Source organism: Trachypithecus francoisi, unplaced genomic scaffold (genome assembly GCF_009764315.1).
Source record: "Trachypithecus francoisi isolate TF-2019V2 unplaced genomic scaffold, Tfra_2.0 Contig00084, whole genome shotgun sequence".
In the NCBI taxonomy this organism is placed as follows: domain Eukaryota; kingdom Metazoa; phylum Chordata; class Mammalia; order Primates; family Cercopithecidae; genus Trachypithecus; species Trachypithecus francoisi.
Genome location: NW_022680469.1, coordinates 313,831 through 324,083, shown reverse-complemented (window position 1 = coordinate 324,083; position 10,253 = coordinate 313,831).

Below are 10,253 nucleotides of genomic sequence, written 5' to 3'. Positions count from 1 at the left end.
TCCCTTTTCCCCCAGCCATATCAATGTCTATTGTTTGTTGGCTTTTCAATAATGTCCATTGTTGCAGGAGTAAGGTGGTATCTCGTTGTGGCTTTAATTTGCGTTTCTCTGATGATTGGTTATGTTGAGCATTTTTTTGCATATTAATATTTGTTGGCCATTTATGTATCTTCTTCTGAGAAATGCCTGTTCATGTCTTTTGCCCACATTTTTATGGGAGTGTTTGATTTTTTCTTACTGATTTGTTTGAGTTCCTTGTTGATTCTGGATACTCTTACTGTCATATATGTAGTTTGTGAACATTTTCTCCTATAGCATATTTGCTGATGATTTCTTTTGCTGTGCAGAAGATTTATAGTTTAATTAGGACCAATTTGTTTACTTCATTCTTTTTGCATTAGTTTTGGGATCTTAGTCATAAGTTCTTTGTCTAGGTTAATGTCTAGAAACTTTTCCTACATTGTCTCTAGAATTTTTTTAGTTTCCAGTCTTAGATTTAAGTCTTTGATCTATCTTGTGTTGATTTTCATATTAGTTGGGAGATACAGATCTAGTTTCATTCTTCTACATGTGGCTTGCTAGTTTTCCCATAACTATGTATTTTATAGGGTATTCATTCCCCAAACTATGTTCTTGTGTGTTTTGTTGAAGATTAGTTTACAGTACATATTTGGCTTTATTTCTGTGTTTCTCTTGTGTTCCATTAATCTGTGTGCCAGTTTTTATACCAGTATTCTACTGTTTTGGTAACTATAGTTTGGCAGTGCAAAGGCTCCAGATTTGTTCTTTTTCTTTAGGATTGCTACTGATTCATAAATCAAACTGTAGCATTCAGCAGTTTCTATTGCTCTTCCTAGGAACTTAGAGAAGCCAATTTCAAGATTGCAAAGGTTTTTAACTGCTTAGGAAAAAACATTTAGTGCCATCACATGGGCCCCCAAATTCCTGTCTTCCGGATGGTGGAAACTCCTGTCTTCTGGATGGTGGAAATTAAAGTGTCCCCACAGGGCCACAAGGTTAAACTCTTAAGGAGACAAAACAAGATAGAGAAATTTCATACAATATTGGTTTCAGGGACCCATAGCAAAGTTTGTACCTGATCAGCTTTCTGAACTGGCTTAAAAAGCAGGCTCATAAGGATGCTAAATCCACATTTCATTCCATGATATGCCATCATTCCATGATATGAGAGTCAAAGGATCCACGAGGGTCATTTCTTCTTTTACAGTTTTCTTTTTGATCATGTTGACAGTATGCTAGGGTGAAAGAGATGGCCAATTGGACAAGGCCACAAGTGTCACTCCAGTTACTTGCAGAGTGTACAGTAAGGGTCCACCACAATACCACCATGTATCTGCTCCAGGATGAACAACGGCAGATTGGTAAGCTCTTGGAAGGGCTGTAGTTCACTGGAACCCTTTAGGTTTCCAAGAAATGCCAAATTTTCCCCTTGTTATGAGAAATATGAAATAAAATTGGTGTCAGGAGACAGAGGATGAATGGCTCTTGGGGCCTATCCCTCAGGGTGTTGGACTTTAGGGAGTAGTGGAGAGAACGTTTGGCAGGATTTATTGCCCCAGGCTGTGGGATCTTGGAAAAGAGCTACACACCTGGTTAGCTGAAAGACCATCCAAGTGGAGAGGGGACGACTTGCACCTTTGGTCTACCATATGCACAAGCATAACAATCGCTTTTGTTTAGAGTTCAAACGGAATATTTAATCCATTCCAACCAACCATTTGCATCTTGATATCCTATTTCGATGGCTACAGTTTGTTTTAAATCCCTAACTTCTATAATAGCCACTTTGGTTTCATCATTGTGTGGAGGAAGAATTGTAGTTTCATAGGGGTATAGTGTAGAAGGAAGCATAGGAGGTGAAGGAGTAATAAAACATGTCTTGAAAGATCCATTAAGATTTGTCCCTAACATTTCAGCTCCCATACCATATAAGTGACTTAAGGTAGGTTTAGGGTTGGGAGAAGTGGGAGCAAGATAGAAATTCGCACTGGATTAGATTGGTTATATGGACAGTTGAGGGTGGGGTGCTTCCTTTAGCAAAGTGAATGTATGGTTTTAAGGACATACAGCCAGCTGTTGATGAGGTCCAGCCTTGATATTTGGTTGTTCACATAATGTCATTTTCCCTATTGCAGACTTGTTTTCCTGCATTTGTGAAGGGAAGGGGTCTTTTGTCTTAAAGGGGAAGAGATCCCCTCTGTGAGGCTGTTGCCTTTGACTTTGGAGATCTCCACAGGGTATAATAAGACAAGCATCAAAGATAATAGTTTGGGGTGAGCTTGACCTGGTTACATTAATAAGGAGAGGACTAGCAATAGTAAGGGAAAAGAAAGATTTACAACATAAGATCAAACCTTTAACTTGGTTGGAGTTGACCCTGGAACAACTGTCCACGATTCTGGAGGGCGTGGTGCTCTTTTGATCTGAATGTGATGAATCCATCCCCTTTTGGCGGCACAGATGGCTATCTTGATTGTTAGAAGCACCAAACAGGGTCCCTCCCAGGTGGGATCGAACTTCCCATCTTTCCAACCTTTGAAGAGAGCATGGTCTCTGGACTGGTGTGGTGAACTAGAAGTTTGAGGGGTGGTATCTGTGCTAAGAGGCCTTTGGTCCTAAGGGAAGAGAAAGTCAGGGATATACCAAATATATAGTTTTTGAGGAACTGATGTTTTGTTTTGAACATTGGGATGCCAGCACTGGAGTGTAGAGAAGGGAATCCACACAGCATTTCATAAGGGGATAAGCCAATACCTTTCTGAGGTACAGTTCAGATTTTTAACGTGGTGATGGGGAGGCATTTAGTCCATGGAAACCAAGTCTTTAGGACTGATTTAGTTAGGCAGTTTTTGAAAGTCTAGTTCTTTCTTTTTACTCTTCCTGTTGAAGGTGCGTGCCAGGGCATGTGGTGGTTCCAGGTTATGTCTAGTATCTGGGCTAGGTTTTTAAGGACATACGCAGTGAAATGAGTCCCATTATCTGAATTGATATTTTCTATTAATCCAAACCTGAGTATAATATTTTAAACTAATGCCTTGACTATATTATTAGCAGTTGCACTTGAAAAGGGAATAGATTTTATCCAATGAGGAAGGTGGTCTACTGTCATAATAATATTTTAAGTGGCCAACTGGGGGCATTTCGATGTAATCAACTTGGACACTTTGGAACAGTCTTAATCCTGGATTGCTCTCTCTCGGGGATATTTTTCTGAGGGTTTGCTTATTAGTCTTTTTACACACCAGTCAGCTATTTGTATATTGTCTTTTTTTTTTTTTTTGAGATGGAGTCTCGCTCTGTCACCCAGGCTGGAGTGCTGTGGCTGGATCTCAGCTCACTGCAAGCTCTGCCTCCCAGGTTCACCCCATTCTCCTGCCTCAGCCTCCCGAATAGCTGGGACTACAGGCGCCACAACCTTGCCCGGCTATTTTTTTGTAGTTTTTAGTAGAGACGGGGTTTCACCATGTTAGCCAGGATGGTCTCGATCTCCTGACCTCGTGATCCGCCCGTCTCGGCCTCCCAAAGTGCTGGGATTACAGGGTTGAGCCACCGTGCCCGGCCTTATATTGTCTTGCTAAAGTATAAATTAGTGTACATCCATGAACCCTGAGGGCTGCATCATCCATAGCTTGAGGTCCCCAGTTAGTCCCTTGATGCAAATGAGAAAGAATTTCTCTCGTGAGGGGTTTGGATAAATTTCTCTTTGGTCTGTTAATACCTGTAAAGGTTGTCTAACAGTGGCTTGAGCTCTCTTTTTAAGTTTGGATGTTCAAGTTGGTTAAAGGAGCATTTATAAAACCAATGCCTTCTCCTCCTATGGGCACTTCTTTTAAGGAGAAGAGAGCTAGAGCTGATTCTCCTGAGGTAGAGGGGAAAGGGAAGTTCTGAATATATATTTTTTACATTGCTCTATCTCATGTTGAAGTCTTTTCAGAGAAGGGTACTTAGGCTGGTAGTGAACAGGCTCTTGGGATGATTCCCAAGAGGCAAGGTTATAAGGAGGGGGGACAATATGAGTAGGAGAAGGTTCTGAGACAACTGCCTCTGCTTGATGGGGAGGTAAATTAAGGTTAGGGGCACTGGATGGGACAAGTTTGTCTAGCAGGGTTCCATGTGTTGGTGGGCTGTCTAGGAATAGGCACTTTATCTTTTTCAGAGGAATTAGTCTCTGACTTTCTCCCTCCAGTCTTTAGAGGGTAAAGGAGGACTGGTCCTTGCTGCCAACATAGGGCATAATTTTTCTCCTCCTGGTAGACAAGGCTTTTGTCATTAAGTTCTATTAAAAACTGACAAATCCAATCCTCATTTGACCCAAACTTTGGCCAGAAAACTGAGGGTTTGAAGATTGGTTCCTGGCTCCAAATGACACAACAAAATTTTATCATCTGTTGCTTTTTCTTGTGTTTAGTCCTTTCATTGTCTTTCCAATATTTTAGCATGAGTTATTGGGGACTATCAGGGGAATGTTATTGCTGCTAGTTTTATCCTTTTTACCCTCTACCTTACTTGGGGTATTCCCATCTTGATGGTTTTTGAGGTGAGGCTCAATCTCCCCTGTTGGAAATGTCTTGCCTTCTCTATTTACTAGATGTTTGTGTTAGGTTCAATCCCCCTACTGGAGATTTCTCACCTTCTTATCCTAGAGGCTCAACCCCCACTACTGGAGATTTCTTACACTCGTCTCCTTCTGCTTTGTCCTCTCTGGCAACTTCCCCAGGGGGCATTTAGGTTCCTTTTAATATTGGCAGGTCAGTATAAACTCCTGACAGGACCCCCAAAGGAGTGCCATAGCCAAACCTCAGATTGCACTCACTCCACACTCGGTGTAATTGAATCTTAATCACACTCTTTCAACCTCCAAGATATCTTGACCACTAAGGAAGGACTTGTTGCTTTTGTGATGCTTGCTACCTTGGTCTGTACACAGTTACCTGGTTGCCAAGGTATGTGAGGATCCTTTCTCCCAAGTTGTTGACCCATTTCTTTCCACGTTGCTGAGAGTCCAGGTTTATTTGTCACACTGAGTGGGCCTCAGTCTGTCACCTTGAGGCCATCACAATAAGGCAGTAGGATGTGTCTCCTGATGACAGGTAGCCACAGACCCTTTCTCTGGAGGAGAATGAGAATCCCTCATGAGCTCCCAGGTTGTTAGAAAGAAGTACTCAGTGCTGCAAAGAAGAACTAGCACTTAGGCAGAAAGTTCTCAGCAAGGAAATTTACTTCTGCAGAAGGGTGCTGCCTGCATCAGTCACGATCACAAGAGCACACCAAACAAAAGAGGAAAAGGGTTGTTATTCCTAATGCAGTCCTCACCCATGTGTCACTCCCCCAGGGTCTGGGGTCAGATCGCACAATCTATGCTGACCCGACTGGCTATTTGTGAATACTTTCCCAAATAAGGAAGGGAAGAGGGATGTGAGTGGCAGAACAAGTGGTTTTGGCAGGAAGAATAGCCACAGAGTGAGTAACCAGGAGAATGGATGTGAGTTACTGATTAGAACTGGCAGGAATGTTGTTTACTATAACTAGGGGCAAGGAGGCCAAAGAATGAGGAAGCTGGACTTTGAAAATAGAAAACAAAGAACAAGTAAGTTGAACAAGCTGACTATTTGAAGAGGAACTTACTGTACATAACAACAAGGCAAACAGAAGGCCTTCCAGGTCAGATGTTCTCTAACCAAAACCTCTAAGAGTATCCCTTCCAAACTTTGCTCCTATTCTCCATCTGAGAAATCTACTTGAAATATTCCTGACTGAAAAGTCCCCTGAACAAAGACTCTTCCTACTAGTTAGAAAGAGTCAGTCAGACCAGCCCCTCACTCAAGTAGCTGAAGAGACACCATGTAAGGGGGCCACAGACAAAGACATCCCATAGTGGAGCTACAAACAGACACCCCATAATAAGACGACAAATACCACACCACAGGGCTAGAGAAACAGGAGAAGGAAGATAGCATTGGCAGCACCTAGGACACTTATAAATCTAGGCACCCCACAATGGGGCTACACAGAGACACCCCATCATTGTGCTTTTGAACCAAACTGTGAGGGATTGAGCAACTATTCACCACAGTTCAATAATGAGATGCAGATCAGCTGAGGAAGAAGAGTTTTTATTTCTGTAAACGGTTACAGGAAGAAGGCCTGGAAATTATTACCAGAACAACTCAAAATTAGAAAGTTTTCCAGAGCTTATATATTTTCTGAGCTATATGTCTATGTGTAAGTGTACATCATCTAAAGATATAAGTGATTAGATTTTCAAAATTTATAACTAAGGTCTGAGTCTTGAAGAGCTTCTTCTGGGACCTCAGTAAGTTTACTTAATCTAAATTGGTCTACGGGCTACGTTGACTGTCCGCATTTTATCTCCTGCTAAATCATGGAGGTTTACGGAGTTCCTTCAACCTCCAATAAATTTGTTTGTGGAGGTCTGGGGAGTTTTCCCAAACCCACAACAAAACTTGTTTAATTCTAAATGGGTCCTGTTTAAAAATCCCTTCATCATTTTGTCATGCTTTCAGGCCCAGGAATGGCCCTAGTCAAAACTCTTGATGGGCTTTTTTTTTTTTTTTTTTTAAACCTAGCCTTTTTATAAGGTCACTGGCTTTTTAAAAAGCTTTTAATATTTAACTTAATCACTTAGTCAGTACTGAAACAGTTGTTGTGGAGACCTGGTCTGTCACATTCTCCACTGTCAATTTGTGCATGGTTTCTATTATGCTTGTATGCAGGGAGATGGGGTATCATAATGTTTTTGGCTACTTCCTGCTGAGATAGGAGCCATCATTATGGGACACCCAACCTAGTGCTGGAGTATAAGAGGGTGATTTGTTTCCAGTGGCACTCTCTGTTTCAGGGGGTTAGAGGAAGCACCTGCTGAAACATCTAGTCTTCAGTGCACAGAGCTTTAAGAAGGCACAGAACAGCTTTTAGTGATTTCTAATTAGGACAAAATGGGGAAGAAGAAAAAGGAAAATAGTTGAAAATATTATTTTGGAATTTAAACTGCAGAAAGTAATACAAATTTAAAAACACCAGGCAAGATTAGAATTTAACAACAGATAAACTACAGTTTTGGAAACATTTTTCTCTCCCCAGTTTTCTATTTTTATTAAGACAAATCATGATAGTACATATTTTGCTTTATTATACTTGGCCAGATTATTTTAATAAAATGCAGCAAGAATAGTTGTTTTTTACATAGGCCTTTTAAATTGGCATTGATGGAACTTTGTTCCGTAGAAGGAATCTGAGATAAGACATTTTCAAAGCTGAGCCCAGCCATGGATTTCTACCATCAAAGACCTATGAGTTGAGTGAATTCCTCTCCTCTTGAGGTTCCAAGATAACATGGGGTTCCTGCCTGTAAGAAAGTGACATTCTTTATTTAATACACATCAGAATCCCTGTACAGGGACTGTGTACATGAAACATGAGACCAGTTTTCCGAGGGCTTTATTGGCTCCACAGCGCAAGTTTGATTCTTTTAAAGAGAGCATACCATTCCAATCAAATATTTGGTAAAATAAGCTGTTTCTCCAGTTGTGTCCTGTTACAAAACAAAGCAGACTCTTATTACTCTTTTGCAAATAACTTCACTGCCGTAAGTTAAGAATACTCACAAATATTTTCCAAATTCTGGAGAATCAGGTAGAGAGAAACAAATATGCTCCAAATTGTGTTTATAGGGGTACATTTTGCCTAATTGTTAAAAGCTGTTAGTAGCTCAACAGAAAAATTTCCTTGATTCTATAAAACAAACCAAAGATTAGCATACTCAATAGGCTCTTGGCATACAATCTGGTTAGCTCAACCTTTTAGCATGTTTGTTACTGATCTCTATAGTAGTGAAAGAAATGTACAGACTTGTGCATGGAACAGCTCTCTGGAGGGTCCCTATCATCACAACCTGTCAGTCAATGAATTCAGCATTGTCCTTATCTCCTCTCTGGCATGCCAAACTTGTTCCCAGACCAAAGAGAGGGTTGGACAGCTATTTCTCATGGTCCAATAATGAGATGCAGATAAAATGAGGAGGGGAGAGTTTTTATTTCTGTAACTATTTATAGGGAGCAACCCTAAAAATTATCACCAGATCAACTCAAAATTACAAAGTTTTATAGAGTTCATATATCTTCTAAGCTGTATATCTATATGTCAATGTTCATTCATCTAAAGATATAAGTAACTTTTTTATTCTGTAACTGAAATCTGAGTCTTGAAGACCTGCTTCTGGAGCCTCAGTAAGTTTACTTAATCTAAATGTGTCTAGGTGCTGGAGTAATTACCCTTGTCTTGCCTCCTGAGGAATCACAGAGGTTTGGGGAATCCTTCAGACCCCCAATAGACTTGTTTGTGGAGGCCTAGGGAATGTCTTCAGACCCACAATAAGACTTGTTTAATGCAAAATGGGTCCTGTTAAGAATTCCTTGATTGGCCAGGCGCGGTGGTTCAAGCCTGTAATCCCAGCACTTTGGGAGGCCGAGACGGGCGGATCACGAGGTCAGGAGATCGAGACCATCCTGGCTAACATGGTGAAACCCCGTCTCTACTAAAAATACAAAAAATTAGCCGGGCGAGGTGGCGGGCGCCTGTAGTCCCAGCTACTTGGGAGGCTGAGGCAGGAGAATGGCGTGAACCCGGGAGGCGGAGCTTGCAGTGAGCTGAGATTGCGCCACTGCACTCCAGTCTGGGCGACAGAGCGAGACTCCGCCTCAAAAAAAAAAAAAAAAGAATTCCTTGATTATTATGTTATACTTTCAAGCCCAGGAAAGGCCTAGGCAAAGTTCTTGGTGGGCTTTGGTTACATCAGCCTTTATATAAGGACACTGGTGTTTTTTTTAGCTTTTTGTATTTAACTTAAACACTCAGCCAATACTGAAACAGTTGTTATGGAGACCTGGCCTGCCACAGTGGAGCTACAAAACCAGTGGAGAGAAGGAAAGAGTCATTGGCAGCACCTAGGATACTTACCAATCCAAACAATTTACAATGGGACTGCGGACAGAAATCCCACCATAGGGCTACAGAACCAGTCGAGAAAAAGAAAGGAGGGATTGGTAGTGCCTAGGATACTCACCAATCCAGACACCATGTAATGGAGTTACAAATAGACACCCCACCATGGGGCTACAGAAAAACATCCTGTGATAGGGCTACAGTTAAGAGACCTCTCCCCATGACTCTTTCCCATTTCAATTAAATCCATTAACATTGTATCAAGTGGTGCCCCACCAGCAGAGAGAGTATCAGAGGCAACCCCCAGTCCAGGAGAACTAGGTAGCCACTTGGGCTAGCTTTTAGATCTATTGCTGGAGGGAGGCCACCAAACCATGGGCAGGTAGCCACAAGTGCTTTTCCTGAACTATGCACATATTTGTAACTGCACAATGGGGTCACCTTGCCAACTAGACAGAGCTGATTTATCAAGACAGGATAATTGCAATAATAAAAGAGTAATTCATGCAGAGCTGGCTGTGTGGCAAACCAGAGTTTTATAATACTGAGATCACTTTCCTCAAACATTTGGACATCAAAGTTTTTAAAGATAATTTGGTGGATATGGACTTGGGAAGCAGGGAGTTCTTATTTGTAAAGTTGGAGATAGAATTACAGGGGGTGAAAGTTAAGTTTTCCTAATATCTTCTGTACCTGGGTGTGATAGTAGAACTGGTTGGGCCAGGTCACTGGTCTGGGTGTGTCAGCTGATCCACTGAGTGCACGGTATGCAAAATTTCTCAAGCAATGATCTTAGATTTTATAATAGTGATGTTATCCAAAAAGCAATTTGGGAAGATTCAGACCTTGGAGTCAGAGGCTGCATGACTCCTAAATTGTACCTTCTAATCTTGTAGTTAATTTATTAGTCCTGGAAAGAAGAGGGTATTTTCAGGAAAGAGCTGTTACCAATTTTGTTTTAGAGTAGAACTATGAACTGAATTCCTCCAAAAGAACAAAGACAGCTTAAGGGTTGAAAGCAACATAGAGTTAGTCAGGTCTGATTTCTTTCATTGTCATAATTTCCTCAGTTATAATTTTGCAAAGGTGGTTTCCTTGGCTTTAGAGTTCATAAAGGTTTTTATAATAGTACTGAATGATCTTTTGAATTTCCATGGTGTTGGTATAAGTGTTTCTGGTTTTATTTCTAATTGAGCTTATCTGGATATTCTCTCTTGTTTAATCTAGCTAAAAGTATAACTTTTTTTTTCCCCTAAGTAAAACAGCTTTTT